This window comes from Sus scrofa, chromosome 6, assembly GCF_054392235.1.
Source record: "Sus scrofa isolate SSC_HxYL_T2T_F1_AM1 chromosome 6, Sscrofa_HxYL_maternal_Yorkshire_Landrace_v2.0, whole genome shotgun sequence".
Taxonomy (NCBI): Eukaryota; Metazoa; Chordata; class Mammalia; order Artiodactyla; family Suidae; genus Sus; species Sus scrofa.
Genome location: NC_139388.1, coordinates 107,535,541 through 107,553,343, shown reverse-complemented (window position 1 = coordinate 107,553,343; position 17,803 = coordinate 107,535,541). Strand labels below are relative to the sequence as shown.

Here is a 17,803-nt window from a genome sequence, read left to right as displayed (position 1 = left end):
TGTTCCAATAGGTTACTGTATCATCCTACTGCGATCTCAAATTTTATAGAAAACTTAGAATAGGATTTTCTCCTCCTCCAATTGGCTTAGAAAGTACCCTTTTCTCCCTAAATATAGAACATATCTCCTACAAAGGAAAGTGCCGGGACTTATTTCTGCCACACATCACAATGGGTGGAATATCCGCATGTAAATGCATGTGTGGGGTGTGTCCTGCATTTCTGTATGTTGGGGGCAATCCCCAGCTCACAGAAGATGGTCAATGAATAAGAACAGCTGCAACCATTGCAGGGGGTCCAGCTTACCTTGTGACTATTGTGTTCTTGATCAATAAAGCCCCCATGTCTTTGTAACAAATGTCATTTTCCCATCCCTGCCCTCACCCCACCAATGGATTTTCACCTTTTTAAAAACATTTTTTTTTTCTTTTTTGGCCTAGCCCTTGGCATATGGAAGTTCCCAGGCCAGGAATCAAATCTGAGCCACAACTGTGACCTATGCCATAGCTGCAGCAATGCCACATCCTTTAACCCACTGCTCCAGGCTGGGAAGTGAACCTGTGGCTCTGCAGTGACCCAAGCTGCTGTAGTCAAATTCTTAACCCATGGCACCACAGCAGGAACTCCAGATTTTTACCGTTTCAGAGAAGCTCTTGTTGACCTCCATTCTCCTACCCTTTAATTCTATACTAGTTGGCCTTCCCAACATAAAAAAAAAACAAAAACAAAAACAAAAACGAGGTCTCTGTAATCATAAAAATGCTTGTGTGACAACATTATCATCCTTTGTGTTGTAAGAGTTAATAGCAACTTTTACTTCCAGAAAAATACAGCTCTGGATTGAGGCACTGGGCGTATGGGGTCCCGTTAAGAATGACTAAGGACGAACCACCCAAAAAAGCATGTTATGACCATCCACATTTTTTTTTTTTTAATCATTCTCCACTTCAGTCACTCCTATGCTCAGCGCCTTGTTGATCACACTCCATGTGACTCAAGTGCTGGAGGTGTTATATATGACATGGGGCACCAGATATGAGCTTGGTGCTGCTTTGGTTCTTTAAGAAGGTCATCTTAGGGATGTGAGGTACCATTAGGGTTTTTTGACTTTGACTGGGTTCTGCAGCTGTTCCAAGAGCACAGCAGGTCTTCACAAGACTTCTTGGTTGAGGTTTTAGAAACTTTGTGGCTTTCCTAGTTCTAGCTGATGGTGAAGTACTTAAGTTTTCAGGTAGCAGTAGGCCAGCAGCATGGGAAGAAAGACTGGCTGGAGACTCCCAGCTCTTATTTCTTTGCAATTGTGACAGCAGAACAGGAGCAAAAACCAAACCAAAATATTACTCCAGGTGACAAAGGGTTAAGTGAAGAAGACCAGAAAAGGATTAGGGTCTGTCTAGGCTCTAAAAAGGGTGGCAGTGATGTCTATAGGCCTGAGGGCAGAAAAAAGAGGCACAGGTTGGTGCAGTGGTCACAGAGCCTAAATTTTCTGAGAAAATCTTGATTTTAAATATTCTAGGAAGTTCTCCCACATACAGTGGGTTAAGGATCTGGTGTTGTCACCATAGCGGCTGCATTGCCTGCTGTGATATATGTTTAAACCCTGGCCCAGGAACCTCCACATGTCATGGGTGAGGCCAAAAAAATTTTAAATATTCTATTCCATTGTCAGATGTGTTCTGTTCTTTTACTATCAAAGCTTAGTCACTGAAAATATAGGGAAAGACATATTTTTTACTCACGGTAGTATTACACACACACACACAATCATTCACACTCAAGTTTAGGAAGAATAAGGTCTCTGTTGAACCTATGCTGCCAGTTCTGGTTTCTCCAATCCTACAGGAAGATGAGCAAGACAAAGTAAGAAATAACGAGACCAAGTCTGGAATCACAGTTGATTTGGTGAGACCTGAAAAAGTGTGGGATTAGCTGCCTTGGGGAAAGAAGGGAGGATGATTTCAACTCAATTTACTGGCACAAACCTCTTCCACATAAAACGGAGACTTATCAGGATTCAACTCAACCACTGTTTCTGGGCACCAGGAAGGGGCTAGGCATTGCTATTATCCTAGGGAAATTTCAGGAGGTTTAAATGGACTTGAAAACAACACTATCCTCTCATTATTTTCAGTGATTTCTTCAGGTTAGAGATGATGTCTTGGAGGGATTAATTCAAGGGCATCTCTCACATTGATTTGTGAGGAGGACTACCTATAGAAAAGAATTTCTCTTGCCAGGATCCTCAGGGAGAAAACTATTCTTCCAGTTCTGCAGACAGACATGTATTCACCGAGAGATGCTAATAAAAATGTGAGGCATTGTAAAAACTCAACCGTATGCTTTATAATCACTTTCTTCAAAGAACTCTGATTGCTAGTTGCCTTGTGTGACAGATGATAATGACTAAATGAAATGCTTATTTGTCTCCTTCAAGAACAGCATATCAAGTCTTTACACAAATTGATACTGTTGGCTAAATTGCAGATTCCTTCTGCTTGGGTTCCTATTATTTCCTTTCCTCCTCGAAAAGCCGTGTCATTATCAGGAGACCATGATCCTTTGGAAAATTCTCTAGGTTTGAAGTCCAAGACCAGATGACCAGTTTTGAGAGATGTAGTAAAAGAGAAACAGGAGAAGAAGTTAGACCTGATCCTCTCTGGGTTTCCATTTTTTTCTAAAAATGTGAGGAATAAGGTATGACTCATAAGGCCTAGGTTTGAATCTTGACTCTTCTGTAAGAAGGTGTCTACTCTTAAGTGAGTTGATCTCTGTTGCCTAACCTGTAAGGAGGCAACTACTCTACATGAACTCAGCATCCCTTTCTGCTGCAGAATTTGGTGACTCTTGGTGGACAGGTGTGATGTTTAAACATAGGCCATCTTACCAGGTTCTAAGAAAAGCCCTCAAAACATGGAACTCCTAGGTGCATTCTCCATTATTTATGGGTAGTATTTGATTGAAGACTTGTGTCCAAAGCATTGATAAAACATACATTGAATATGTATAACTGAATCACTTTGTTGTACAGCAGAAATGATCACATTGTAAATCAACTGAATGAAAAAACTGAAAAAAAAAAAAAAAAAACCCAAAAGATCGAGTGTCTATTTCTTCTTGAGTGATCCGACTGATAAAATATGGAGGAGGCGCTTATGTTAGCTGAAATCAGGCTGAGAAAAGGCCAACTATGTAGAAAAGACCAAGAGATCAATTTAGTTTCTCTTCATAATAAACAACCCAATTTATCATCAGTAAATAAGCAAGAACCGTTTTGTTAAAACTCCATAAAAAAATAGAAACTTATTTGTTGAATTATAGAATTTATTGAAACTTAGCCTAAGATTTTATGGAGAGACAATGAGACTAGAAAGCCTCCAAATCTGTGAAGAAAGAAGCATTTTTGTTTTCATCTCTATTTGGGATGATCAATGTTGCATTTTGGTTCTCGAGGCCCAACTAAAACCAAAGATGAAATAGTAAGTGATTAAGTGGCTAGAAATAAACATAGCTGCAGCTTCCCCCCATGAGGGGTGTACAGTAATAATGAGCATCAGACAAGGGATTATCATCACAGAGAGGAAAGGAGGCATTAAGCAAATAATTAAGGAGTATTAAATCATCTGGGCGAATGCGCAAGGCTATAAAAAGAACACATTGTTGGCTGTATTGTTGAGAAATAATGGTAAGAGGAAGTGAATGAAACAAAATTAGTATTTGGGAGGGAATGCACGTGGTCTCTTACTAGGTGTCTGTGATGCCAAGGGGGAGGGGGAGGGAGTGGGATGGACTGGGAATCTGGGGTTAATAGATGCAAACTATTGACTTTGGAATGGAGAAGCAATGAGATCCTGCTGTATAGCACTGGGAACTATATCTAGTCACTTATGATGGAGCATGATAATGTGAGAAAAAGAATGTATATATGTATGTGTGATTGGGTCTCTTTGCTGTACAGTAGAAAATTGACAGAACACTGAAAAACAGCTATAGTGGAAAAAATAAAAATCGTTAAAAAAAAGGAAATTGTTTATTCTCCAACATTCCTTACTTTTTCCTCTCTGTAGTGGAGGAAGCATTATCTCCATCACTGCCACTGGAGTGACAAAGTAATGAAATAAGATCACACATATGTGTAGAGCACATTGGGGTGTTTCTGAAACATGAAAGGAGTCAAGCATTGGTGCCTATTATTATTCAAGAAAGGAAGCAAGGCGAGGTTTGATCCAGCTGGTCAAATGACTGTATGCTATCACTGACATGAAAGATATTCTCCAAGAGTGGTGATAACTCATTAAGATACACTATATAAACTATGTGATGGAGTAAGACTTTTTTTTTTTTTTGCCATTTCTTGGGCTGCTCCCGCGGCATATGGAGGTTCCCAGGCTAGTGTCTAATCAGAGCTGTAGCCGCCAGCCTATGCCAGAGCCACAGAAACGCGGGATCCAGGCCATGTCTGTGACCCACACCACAGCTCACGGCAACACCAGGTCCTTAACCCACTGAGTGAGACCAGGGATGGAACCTGAAACCTCATGGTTCCTAGTCGGATTCATTTCTGCTGCGCCACAACGGGAACTCCTAAACTACTTGATTCATAGGAAAGAATCTGTGTGACCTAAAGTAAGACAGAGGGCATGGGATGCAAAGTAGAAATGCAACCCTGGGAAGGGAAGCAGAGAGAGTTTACCTTCCTCAGGAATGGAATACAGGCAAACCTTTGGGACATCAGATAAGATAAATGCAATTCTGAAAAGCCATAAACAAAACAAAACAAAAACCCTGTTCCTAGAAGGCCACTTACAATGTCTTAGAACAGGCTTTAGACTGTTGCTGTTGGTAATCTTTGTGTTTCTCCCATGAGTTCAAGGCATTTTATTCTAGGTATGTTAAAAAAATGAGAAAGTCAAAACAAAAATAAGAAAGGAAAATGTGTTTTAGTTAATGATAACTAACAACCTAAGTAAGGAACAGGTTAAGGGGTAGACTGGGATGGTTCAGAAACATCTGGCATGTCTGCCCCCCCCCCCCCCCCCCCGCACCCATGGATTCTTCACTTGTTTGCATGAATTTCATTGATCTGTGAGCCTGTGGCCTCTTTTCATCCAGCCTCCTTTCTGGTCTCCAGATCCTCCAAGGCTCTTCGCTATTGACTCCACTGCCGGCAAGTATTTATGAGAAACAGAAATGCTTCAATTTAAAGCCCTGGGTTGAGCTCATTCATATGCAGCACAGCTTTAGCAACCCCTCCTTGGCCCCCAGTTTCATGCGTTCCTCTGCTATCTACGTGCATATACCTGTCTTTCTAGAAAGATTTTAAAGTCTTCCTCCTGGATTCGCTCTCCTCTTAGTGCCGTGTTTTTGCAGACTACAGCACTGAACCAGTGTCTACTAAACTAACAAAGAATCTTTGAAGCAGAGCCTTTGTATTATCACCCCATTGTTTTAATATCTGCAAAGTAGGATCAGTAGTTTCTGGCAGAATTTAAGTTCATTTATTTCCCCTGCTCAGGTTAAATGCTCCACATGGCTCCCAAACCTCAGACTAGAATTGATCTCCCCAAACAACAGAGCCTTTCATCAGATAGATCAACAAAGTTGGAAACCTAGCTGCCAAAGTAGCTCTCATCTCCATTTGACCTTTCATGGATTTCAGAAATGTACTTTTAGATTTCTCATCAGCCAGGGTCAGGTTGCCCTCAACCTGGACTTCTGAAAAATCATCTCAGTCCTTGTATAGCTCAGACAATATGTATCATGTATCCTTTTTAGTGGCCCTATCATTTTCCTCCTCTAAATGCTATCATTAAAAAGAGAAGGTAACCAACCATTTCTAGAGGAAGCTGATACACGTGGAGCCTTGCTACCCACCTCAGCAAACCAAAATCCGAGTGATGGATGTGAAGGTACATTTCTCCGTGTCTAGGTTTGGACCCACACAGACACATGCAGGTCAACGTGGCAGAGCTGTTGTTCAAACATCTCCCAAATTGAAGCCAGTTCTGAGAGATATCAAAATATGTTTGAGGGGGAAAAAAGATTCTGTGATGAAAGCAATTTGTAAAATTCTGGATCGATTGGAATGAAAGAGGTTGCTTTTCTGTAGGATTTCTTAGGATTTTCGGTATAGAAGCAATCACTGTGACTTCCTAAGAGATTTGTAACTTATGAGTTATATTTAAATGTATCTCCATTGGTGAGACATACATTTTTTTTGGTTAAAAAAAATTTTTTTTTCGGGAACTTCTCATGAAATCTTGGAATACAGTTTGAGAAATGCTAATAACCTTCCCCTGACCCTCCCTTTTTTGGTGAAATTCCTGAGCACTGTTGAGAAATTATAAACTCTAGGATTATCAGTGGTATCCTTAGGGCTGGATCAGGATTTGCCTGGACAGTACAAAGGAAGGAGAGATTTACTTGGCCTTGATTTAGCTCTTGGAAAAACTTTTGGGGATCCCTAATGACCTGAGGCCTTAGATTCTGAAGCACCATGGTTTTTTTTTTTTTTTTTTTTTTTTTTGCCTGCATCTGAAGCATACTGAAGTTCTTGGACCAGGGATCAAATCCCTGCCACAGAAGTGACAACAACCAGATCCTTAACCCATTAGGCCACCAAGGAACTCCTAGTTGTTGTTGTTTTTAAAATCACCAACATCAGAATTAGATTCTACATCTTATGTCACTATTTGCAGAGACAAACACTTAGGGTTCAGATGGACTCAGGGTGGCCGGCTGCTAATAACATCAGGAAGAAGCAAGTAGCAAATGAGGAAATTAGGACAATGTGCCATGCCACACAAAGCAGGATCTGGTATAGACCAAAGGCTCAAATGGGGGTCTGGCTTAAAATCACCCACATAAAGACCATACCTGATAAAGGAAGTTCCCTGTTGTCTTTGGGCCCAATGATTTCCATAGTTAATAGGATACTTTGAAAAAACAGGAGTCAGCTGAACAAAATTTACTCTGGAATGTTATGTTAGTATGAGTATGGCTTTAGCAAGGAAACTTTTTTTTTTTTTTTTTTTTTTTTTTTGTCTTTTTAGAGCCACACTTGTGGCATATGGAGGTTCCGAGGCTAGAGGTTGAATTGGAGCTGTAGCTGCTGGTCTGCACCACAGCTCATGGCAACTCGGGATCCTTAACCCACTGAGCAAGTCGAGGGATCGAACCTGCATCCTCATGGATACTAGTCAGATTTGTTTCCTCTGAGCCTGATGGGAACTCTGCAAGTAAACTTTTAAAAAATCTTTATACTGGCTAGTATTTACATTTGTGATTATAGCAATATAATGATAAAATGCTGGTCTAAATAATTCCACAGTTTTACCGTACAATACCATTTTTAAAAAGAGTTTAGAAATTAGGTAATATTTTGTGCAAGCAAAGGTAAGGGGAAAATGCTGAAAATGATGCAATGGTGGCCCATATTTTTTTCTGTATTTGCCCAAGTCAATATTTTCTTCAGTTCATCTCAGGGTATCAGGAGTTATCCTTAGGAGAACTCTGGGAAATTGACTAATTATGTTAACATAACATCAAAACTATCTCAAGGGAATCAAATTCCTGGCTGCTTAAAAGCTGCCTCTGGTAATGTAATTTAGCTCAAGATCAAAGGTTAGGTGCCTCTACCAGAGGAGAGAAGCAATCATTTCCATTATGTACATTTTGGGGAGGGTTTTTATGGTTAATACAAAACAAAATGGATAGTTCCCCCTTCCCCCTCCCAACCCCAAACCATTACTGGTTGTGTTCAGGCATCCAAAACACATTAAAAGAGTCGATTATAAAGTTCTGCTGGTCTCCAAAGTTCAAAAGCAATTTTATCATTTTGATTAGCAGACATCAAGCACGCTACAGCCCACGTTCACTCCCAGTGTGCAGTGGGACAGGAGGCGTGAGCTCGCCAAGCTTGCTCGGTACCTCTCCCCATTTATTTACATTGGCAGTGGTTCAGGCCCTGGGATGCCAGCCTTGTTTCTAGAAGCGAGGGCCAGATGATCCAGTTGGGCTGAATCTGCCTAAGGCAGCTGTCTGCTAACTACTCAGCACCTAACATTTCCAAGTGCTCTTCCGTTATTGAGTTGTTCTGATTTAGTCTTGGGGAGATGGACATTAGCTATGAGTAACTGTCATCAACCCACCTGCTATATTAACTTTTCTCCTCCATTAGGAAATCAAGAAGCTCTGTCCTTGGAAATTCAACTGGCTTCTCCAGTGTTCCAGAACTAGCAAATGAAGCAGTCCTGCTGGCACTGCGGAGCTGGGATCTAGGTTACTAATCCTAGGCTTGCTCAGTTCCATGAAAGCTGGCAGCCCTCGGGTCACCATTAAACACCAACTCTTTGCTTGAGGCGTTCAGGGTTTCTCAATATAAAAACCACGCTATTTCTTTGCATCACTGATCTCAAGGAACAAACATAAGCAAACTCTATTTCCTAACACTTAATTTTCTCCTGTCTACCTACGTTAATCGAATGGTGAAGAAATGCAAAATATTTAATTACACGGTGCCTGGGCAGAAACTTGCTTGAAAACCTCTTCCTTTTTTTTTTTTTTCTTTTTACAGCCACACCTGTGGCATATGGAAGTTCCTGGGTGAGGGGTGGAATCGAAGCTGAGGGCTCCGCCACAGCCACAGTAACCCTGGATCTGGCTACATCTACAACCTACGCTGCAACTTGAGGCAACACCACATCTTTAAGCTACTCAGCAAGGCCGGGGATGGACCCTGCATCCTCAATGGACACTATGTCGAGTTCTCAACCCACTAAGCCACACCAAGAACTCTGAGAAAACCTAATTAATAAGAAGACAATCACTACATATACATAGGCCAGTCAGATGGGTGGGGTAGCTTCTTGCCGAATATGATTAGATAAAGAGAAAAGGGAAACTCAGATACCCAGAGTAAATGACTCAGCTCAACTTGGTATAAGATTATACACGGGGCCAGAAATCTTCTATGATCACACAGCTGAAGTCAGTGTGTCTCACTACTTTTTTTTTTTTAGGGCTGTCCCAATACATTTAAAAGGGAAGTATTTTCCTCCACTGAAAATGTACTTATTTGGGAAGTACAAAAGGGAGTGTATGCTGGGCCAGGGAGCTGCTGGGGGGACATTTCGTCTTTGTATCACTACTGATTGGCATTCAGTGTTGGTACTGCCTGCATCAGTTGCTGATGTAAGGGGATGATGGCTTTTTAGGTGCACGCATTGTTTGATCTCAGCAGAGGCTAAATGCTATGAAGCAAGGAGAAATAACCGTGGTCCTCAGGGATGTCCAGGGTGAAGGCATTCTGGAGTTATTCTTCATCCTGCTATGGCAGCGAGTTGATGGAGAAGGTATAGGGCAGGGGCCCTGTGTTGGGGGCTCTGAAGCAATTGCTCCCTCCCTCCAAGTTGGTGAGGTCCTGTGTCTAAGGAAGGTTAATGTTGTAAAGCAGGATTGGGAGAATGACAACACTGCATAGCAAAAGAAAATAGCAGGGCAAGGTGGAAGGTTTCTAAACACACTTATGTGATGAATTCTGTGCGATTGCATTGATCTGGAGATTCCAGAGGGGCTGGAAGTTGCGGATTGGCCACTTGGGCCTGGACTAGAGAGGAGGCTGATGCAGAGAAAGTTTCCGAACAGTTTAGACTTTGCATGATGGGCAAAAAAGTCCATCTGAATCTGGGTTGGTATATTTTGCGCCTAGAGTGAAGAGAGATGTTTCTGCAGGATACATGGAGACAGGTCCGTCAGAATTTGACGGGTGGATGTGCAGAGAGAGAACGCAATAGGAAATTACACATTACAGAGGAGTCGTGGGTGGGCTGTGTATGTGAGAAAGACATAGAGCTCCCACCAATGATGGGTTCAGATATTCCATGTGTGCCAGGATGCCTGGGTGACTTCAAGATGTGTACGTTTATGTTGTTCTTTATCTATGAGTCTCCTGAGACTGTGTTGAGTCGTAAATAGCAGGTGTGCTTTATGTGCTCAACTGTAAGTACTTCCCTAGAGGGGACCCCAGAAGTCAAGCCTAGGGGTGCACCAAAGCCCTCTCTGTCCTTTATGTGTCCCGGGGGAGGGCAATGGAAAAGTTCCCAAGAGGCACAATGGACCCTTAGGGTAGAGCCAGGCAGGGGAAATGGACCTTCTGTGCAGAGGTCTGGAGATGTTGGGCCTCTACCAGAAGTCACTCCTGGATTTTATCTATTTTTAATTTTTTTCCCCCTTTTTACAGCTGCACCTGCATCTGGAAGTTCCAGGGCTAGGGGTGGAATGAGCTTGCAGCAACACCTGGATCCTTAAACCACTGAACTGAGTCAGGGATCAAACCAGCATACTCACTGACTGGTTCTTAACCCTCTGAGCCATACCAGGAACTCCTCTCCTGGATTTTAGAAGCAGTGTGGTAAAGCATTGTGGTAGGGCCACTGTGCAGCATTGGAGGAGCCACCACTCTGCTCTCAGGGAGGTAGCTGGGGTTTGGATCTGGGTAAAGCTCGGTGGGCAACCAGAGGGCTCAGACCTGGAAGGACACCCCTTCTGGCTCAGGAACAGGTAATGACTGAAGAGCCAGAGAGGCCCACAGGCAGGTCCCTGGCCAAGGGTTGGGGGGGAGGACAACTAAAAGGAAGGCAGGCTGTCACTCCTGCACGGGGGCACCAGGGACTCGCCCAGGAAGCGATTCGACAGGTCAGAGAACAGAGGACAGGGATCCAAATCCTCGAAAAGTGTGTGAGACGGGGATTTGGTCTTAGACAGGCAGGGAATGTACTTGCTGGGAAAAAGGAAAGCAAGGGGCACTGGGTGTCCTAAATTCTGTGAAGGCAGGATCCACCCTGAGGCTGTGAAGCTGTGGAGCCTGAAGGGCCGGCTGGTCACAAGAGGGTTCTGGGAAATAAAGGACTAGGAAGGAAGGATGGGGAGGCGGGCACATTATGGGACTAGAAATCCCTTGGTCCAGAGTCTCTGAACTGCGTGCCATTCTGTTGCTTAGAGTCACCAGGAGTATCGGGTCCTTGGGATGAAGGTTTGGCGCTGTCCCCCACAAGGTACGAGGACCCCTGCCAGCGGGAGCTGGAGTTCCGGGCTCTGAATTTGATCACATTTCCTTCGAACGCTATTGGGCAGTGGTATGTTTATAGGTTGGGGGATTGATGAGCAGGGCAGACAACCTGAGAAACATTATAGAGACCAAGGCGACTGATCGAGAAAACGGAGGCGAGAAATTGCCAGAATTGCTTGAGGTGTGGGGAGGTAATGGTCCCCACCTCTGGCGAAGAAGTGGAAAAGTGAGCAGGGTGTGTGTGCAGAGAGCCAGTGGCTGCTTTTCCCTTATTTCCTTTTGGAAGATGAACGGATACTTGAAAGTTCACTCCATGTGGATACATCCTTCTTTTTCTCGAAAGGATTAATTGCACCGAGGACCCGGAACGCGCCCCCCCACTCCGGCGGGCGGTGCCTCTTTCTCCCGGGCCTGCATGTCCGCAGCTGCCAGGGGGACTTTAGGGATCTGGGCTCGGTGGAGAAGTCCTTGGGGATGCATGTGACCTACGATAGACAAATTGCTCTCTGAAGTCGCCTTCCCATGCCGAGTCTCTAATCTTGACATTTCCTAGAGCAGCGGGCCTGGCTGTATCGGGGCAATTATACCATTGGGAACATTAGGACGGCTTTGTAAAACCCAAAGCACCCAGAAACGGATGCTTTAAGCAATGGAAAAACAAGGCTGCAGTGACAGCGGAGAGGATGGCAGACGCCGAGTTACCCCCTTGCATCTCTGCACATCCTGTTTGTGAGGATGAAGCGGTGTAGAGCCCACAGAAGGGGCCGAGTGCCGGGTGTCAGGGACCCCGTAGGCTGGCACAATTGGCTTTGGCTTTGCACTGGGGAGGTGGAAACTGTTTTCCACATTCAAGAAAAAAATTAAATTTCATGATTAGGTGAGAAATGACCATTTTGAGGGCCCATTGCTAGATTTCTCTTCAAATCTTCTCAAGGTAACTTTGAACTAAAACCTCTGAGAGAACAGGGGACTTAGAGCCCCTCCACTTCCCAGCTGTTCCACGGAGTGGCCCATTGAATCACAGGTACCCTTCCTGGAGGAAAGTATTTTTAATTTGAGCTTTATCTGTTTGTTCCTGAGCCGATGGCATGGAAACCAGTTGGATGCATGCAATTAGAGGAAGAAAGAACACCTGTAGGAAGTACTTGTATTTATTGTCTTTTGGATATTTTTGATAGAAGGCCTTTGTCAAGAGAAAAGATATGAATGCATAGAAAAGTCAGTATTCAGAACACTGTATTTTGGGGGTCCAAGATTCAGTAACACGGCAAAAAAAACTGTGTGGCTCTTTTAGGAATTATTTCTGTAGTTCTGCTCACAAAATGCAGAGTGGATTTAATAGCTAGAAATAAGGAATTCAGTTTTTTGGTTTTTGTTTTAGAAATTCAGTTTTTTACTACAGAGAAACACAGATAATTTGGTAGGGATATTTAAATTTTTTGAGCTAAACAGATTTTGTTGGTGTGATGATTTCAGCATACCATCTGTAGGGCTATCTGAGAGGAATCTAAAATAAATGAAGGGGTTATTTCAGTTGGTTTTTTTGAAAGTATATATATTATATATATATATATATATATATATTTTTTTTTTTTAAGGGGCCGCACCTGTGGCATATGGACGTTCCCAAGCTAGGGGTCGAATCGGAGTTGCAGCCTACACCACAGCCACAGCAACACAGCATCTCAGCTGCATCTGCAATCTATACCACAGCTCACGGCAACACTGGATCCTTTAACTCACTGAGCAAGGCCAGGGATCAAACCTGCATTCTCATGGGTACTAGTTGGGTTCTTAACAACTAAGCCACAATGAGAACTTCAAGAACAAGATGTTTTAAACTTAGACTACTTCTCAGGGAACTTGGAGGTGGGGTGGGGAAATACAGCTTTGTTTTGCTTTATTTGCCTCCTGGTCAACCAGCCCTGTCTTTGAGTAAACACTGCAGCTGGAATGAGTTCTTTGTATTTTAGATGTATCGCACCTCAGTGATCACAGTGTAATTCTTTGTTTGAGGCTGTTCTACCTGAACCATCAGCAAATGAGCATTAGAACAGAGCGTCACTGGGGGGCAGGGTGGGGGGGGCTGGCTTATACGTAATTCCTGACTCAAAATGCCATTTCAATAGGGTGATCATATATCTTAGTTTAATTTTTTTTTTTTTTTTAATGTCTGCACCCGAGGCATGTGGAAGTTCCCAGGCCAGGGACTGAATCCAAGGATTATGCCTTTGCTGCAGCAATGAAGGATCCTTAACCCACTGCACAGGGCTGGGGATCAAACCCACGCCTCCTCATTGAGCCTAGCTGCTGCAGTCGGCTTTTTAACCCACTGTGCCATAGCAGAAACTCCTCGGTGTAATAATTAATGGTGCCTTTTCACTCTCAAAAGTGACCTAGTTTGGGCCATAAATTAAATGGCCACCCTACTTTTCATACGAGTCCCTGAGGACACGGATGATGAGCACAGGTGGGACATTCTGTGCTCACGCTCAGGTACAGCACTGACGCCTCCATGGGCATAGGCTGCATCCCCTCCTTTCATCCTCCCTGCAAAGTTCACCCAGCAACAGCTGTGGGGCGAGGACCAAAGAAGATGATGGAAAACATGATAAAAAGTCTCTTGCCAAAATTGCTGGCAGGTGTGAGAACATAACTGGACTGGGAAGATGTAAATGTGGATTCTGAGCATTGAAGATAAGGCTCAATGGAGGTGTGGATGTGGATATCAGCGACTGATCGAGCGATAGCGTGATCTGGGTGCAGAGAGAAACGGGCTGATGGAGTGATTTGATACAGATCAGGGCGGGTACTACCAATGGAGAAGGATGTGAACTTACCATCGACAAGTAAGCACTAAAGTGACATCCCAGCAGAAAAAGCCCTCCTCCTCCCGTGAGAACTTGATAGGTATTCATATGGATCTGGAGGATGTTGATAGTACTAAGTTTGGGAATGGGGGGGGGATTTTGATATGAAATTTAAGAGAAGACCTGAGTTTAGAAAAGGAGAAATGAGTATCACTGGGCATTATGGATGATGTGGCGGGGGAGCTCTGTGGGACTGAAATGGAGAAACAGGTTGCTGAAAGCCTGATGAGTCTGAAAGGCGAGATCTGGCGTCTGTCTGCGGATTTCTTATTTACTCAACCTGTCTGAACACAGTTTGTTCCTTAAGAGTTCGTGACTCTGCAAGTTCTTTCACTGTAACTCTGTGTCAGTCTGAGAAAAGAATAGGAGAAAGACGGTGGTACTCAGACTTTGGTCTTCGGAAGAGTGCTTGTCATTGGCTTTTGATGGAGGCAGAAGGAAATAGACCCTTATAAAGGTACATATCTTTATCATTGTCCATATAATGATGCACCATTATCACTGACGTCTTTGTTCTTCTGCATTGGCAGCTGTTTCTGGAAGGCAGAACTCTTATTTTTTGTGAAAGCGAGGACTATATCTGTCTGATTGAAAGGGACCCCTTAGAGCCCTTTGGTCACAATTGAAGAGGCACAGAAATAATCTTTTGAAAGAAGGGATGCTGGGGCCACCTCGTGACACAGTGCTTGGAGCAGGGGACCCTCGTGGAGAGAAACCACAGGGCTGCAATCTCCTTTGAAATTCCGAATGGCATTGTTCCATCCACGAGAAAATGGCAGAAATATCTTATACGACTCATTCTTTGTAACTCATATCTGAGAGAACACATCTGATGTGGTAAAGCGATGCCTTTATTGTCAGAGCTTTGGAGTCACCAACCGGAAGCTTATCTGGGGTTCTCAAGGCCTTGACCCATTTAGCCTGAGAAGAAATGGGGGCAGCTGAGTGGGATCCTAGCCCAGGATCCCAACTCAATGTCAAGGGCCTCCCTCTGCAAGGGCACCTTCAGGAAGGTCAGAGGGGAAGGGAGGGACGTGTTGGTGATGGGCATCTGGACTGAAATGGCTTTAATCTTGCTGCTTCCTCCCTGATAAGAATTTACAAGTTTAAGGAAATTAATCCTAAGGGATCTAAAGTGATGATGGAACTAAAAGATGCAAAAGGACACAAATGAGATTCCCTGAAGGAAAGGGAAAAAATCTCAAGAGCACACCAGAAAGTACTGGCAAAGGGGACCTGTCCTCTATTCCTTGCCCTTTCATCAGTAACTCAGATTAGGCATTTTCAGCTTCTTATTTCTGTTTTTTCTCAGGTGGAGGGAATAGAGGAGAGAGGGCCAGGTTTCTTCAAGTGGAGTAATGGGACCCCTGTCTTTGTGATGCCTTCAACCTCTTGGGGAGCCTTTTAAGCTGGGTGAATCCACTCTCCAAAGAGAATGGGAGGCAGGAACTTTACAAAATCTATTGTTTAATTTATTCAACAAATATCTATTAAGCACTTATATGCCAGGCACTGGGTAGAAAGGGAGGGGAGAGCAAATGCAGCATCTTCTCTCAAGGTGTTTCTAGCAAACAATGGTAAGTGCGATGAAGGAAATGCACCCCACAAGTACACTCAAATCCAAGTCCTGGCTTAAACAAAAGCAGAAAACTGCCATTGTAAACCGACATCCCCCTACACACCTTCCTTCACTCTGGGCTGGTCCATTTGGCCTCCAGCCAGTCACCAAAAGACACCGCATTAGAAATCCTAGATTCTGAAGAATGCATTTTAAGGATCATTCCCTGAACATGGATAAATCAATGGCAGTAGTGAGCCAGCATCTCTGATCTGAGGAGCTCCATTTGAATGTAAGTCGTACGGTTGGCATTTTCAAGTCAGAGCTGAGTTCCCAACGAGACGCCAGTGGAGCTCAAAGTTATTGCACAGGTCAACTGAATAAAGTCGTGTAGTAATTCAGGGAGACAGATCACACCAGGCTTTTCAGCCTCTTCAGTCTGCAGAGAATGTGCATATTTGCACTGGATCCTAGAAAATTCTGCCACTGTCAAAACAATGCAAAAACCGGGCATTTAGCAAATGGCATTGAAGTGAAAAGTGCTGGTTTCCACTGGAGATGGGGAACTCCTCCCAGCAGGGGTGCTTCCTCATCTTGTTGTTCGAGGTCCTGAACTCGGGTTTGGCACAGAGAAGTGCTGTGTGGATGGAAGGATTAGGCAACACTAGATACTCATCTTTTCTGATTCCCACCTCTACTGTGCTTCTTTAAGACAGAGATGGGAGCGAGGTGGTCTCTGCTGTCTGGCCTCTGAGATCCAAGGGGGCCTTCCCAGGATAGGCCCGAATCGGGTTTCCTTTGTGGATCAGCACACAAACTGAAGCTTAGGCTCACTGAATCATTGCTACCACTCTAGCCCATGAGAGACAGTGCAAATATTTTATTTCATTATTATTTTTTTTTGCCACACCTACGGCATGGTGACTGAAGCCACCACAGTGTCAATACTGGATCCTTAACCCACTGAGCCACAAGGAAACTCCAGCACACATTTCATTTTACTGTTTTTTTTTTTTTCTTCTCACGGCAACACCTGCGGCATGTGGAAGTTCCCAGGCTAGGGGTCGAATGGGAGCTGCAGCTGCTGGCCTGCACCACAGCCCCAGCAATGCAGGATCTGAGCCATATCTGTGACCTATGCTGCAGCTTGTGGCAACGCGGGATCCTTAACCCACTAAGCAAGGCCAGGGATCGAAGCTGAATCCTCATGGACACTATGTCAGGTTCTTAACCAACTAAGCCACAGTGGGAACTCCCAGATATTTTGACTAGAGAACTACTATACTAGGTAGTAGATGGAGTGATTGATTGATTGATTGATTGTGCTGCTGTGTAGGGCAGGCAGTCTGGGGCACAGTGGCACTTGTGCTTCTCCCTGCAGTGGCTTCTCTCCATGAATACCCTACGGTTGTTCATTTCACACTAGGAGAAACTGCTTACCCTAAACCAAGACCACCACAAACAGTATCTTCCCCATTCTTACCAAATCCCATATTTAGGAAAGATGATTTGAAGGGTCTGTGGCTCATCCTTCCTTTTGGTAATCTGAAAACTCTCACCTACTCCCCCATCCCACTGCACCCCTACTTCCCCACCCTGCAGAGGAGTAGGAACCCCCCTCCCCCATTATTATCAAAAGGAGAAAAAAGGTTGGACACTGTGGTCTCCAGAAAAGCTCCCACGAGGGTGGTGTCTATGGGCAGAAAAGCACAGCCCTCCCACATAGGCATCCCGTGCCCATCTTCAAGGCATCTCTTACAGATGTTGCTGTTCTGAGAGCGGGGACCACAGTAGTAAGATAGAGAAATTCTGTCTAGAATTACATGACAAATACCCAAGTTAAGTATGTAATTCCTTGATACCTAGTAGTAAGTGTTGTGAAGAACAGACAGCATAGCCAGGAACAAGAGAGGGCCATGCAGGGCAGGGGGTCAGGAGATGGAGCCCAGGGGAATGCGGACCAGGCAGTGGAGTGGGGGTCGGGCGGTTGGCAGCACCGGAGCCCAAGGCAGGAACGAGCTGCCGGGCTTCTGAAGGTCACAGCTCCCTATCTTGCGGGTTGCAGGGCCCTGTGAGCAGCTAATAGGCTGCAGGTGACCCGAGAGGGCGGCACACTCAGGCGTGCGGGGGGCGGGGGCAGCAGTGATGGGCTAAAGCTGGGGAGCACTGTGGTCCAGGGCCACCCGAAGGCCATGTACCCTGAAGAGGTCCAAGAGGCAGGGGGGGCCGCACGGGGCGAGACCTGGGCTGTAATTACCAGGCTCTCAGCCCTGAGTGTAAAGGGGTAACGTAGAAGGAAGGAAAAAACCCC

General features: G+C 44.5%; 2 protein-coding genes and 1 long non-coding RNA gene across 40 annotated transcripts in view; 1 reads left to right on the top strand and 2 right to left on the bottom strand.

The window, feature by feature from the left end:
* Nucleotides 1–17,803, bottom strand: part of DLGAP1 (DLG associated protein 1) — a 1,399,633-nt gene that overhangs the window by 133,288 nt on the left and 1,248,542 nt on the right. The gene's annotated exons all lie outside the window — the stretch shown is intronic.
* LOC146402737 (uncharacterized) overlaps nucleotides 1–17,803 on the top strand; it is a 409,060-nt gene that overhangs the window by 67,334 nt on the left and 323,923 nt on the right. The gene's annotated exons all lie outside the window — the stretch shown is intronic.
* LOC146402738 (uncharacterized) lies at nucleotides 13,653–17,546 on the bottom strand. Its single transcript, XR_014807696.1, has 2 exons — nucleotides 17,355–17,546; nucleotides 13,653–15,978 (listed from the first exon to the last, which is right to left on the bottom strand). It is a non-coding gene; the product is annotated as an uncharacterized LOC146402738 (long non-coding RNA).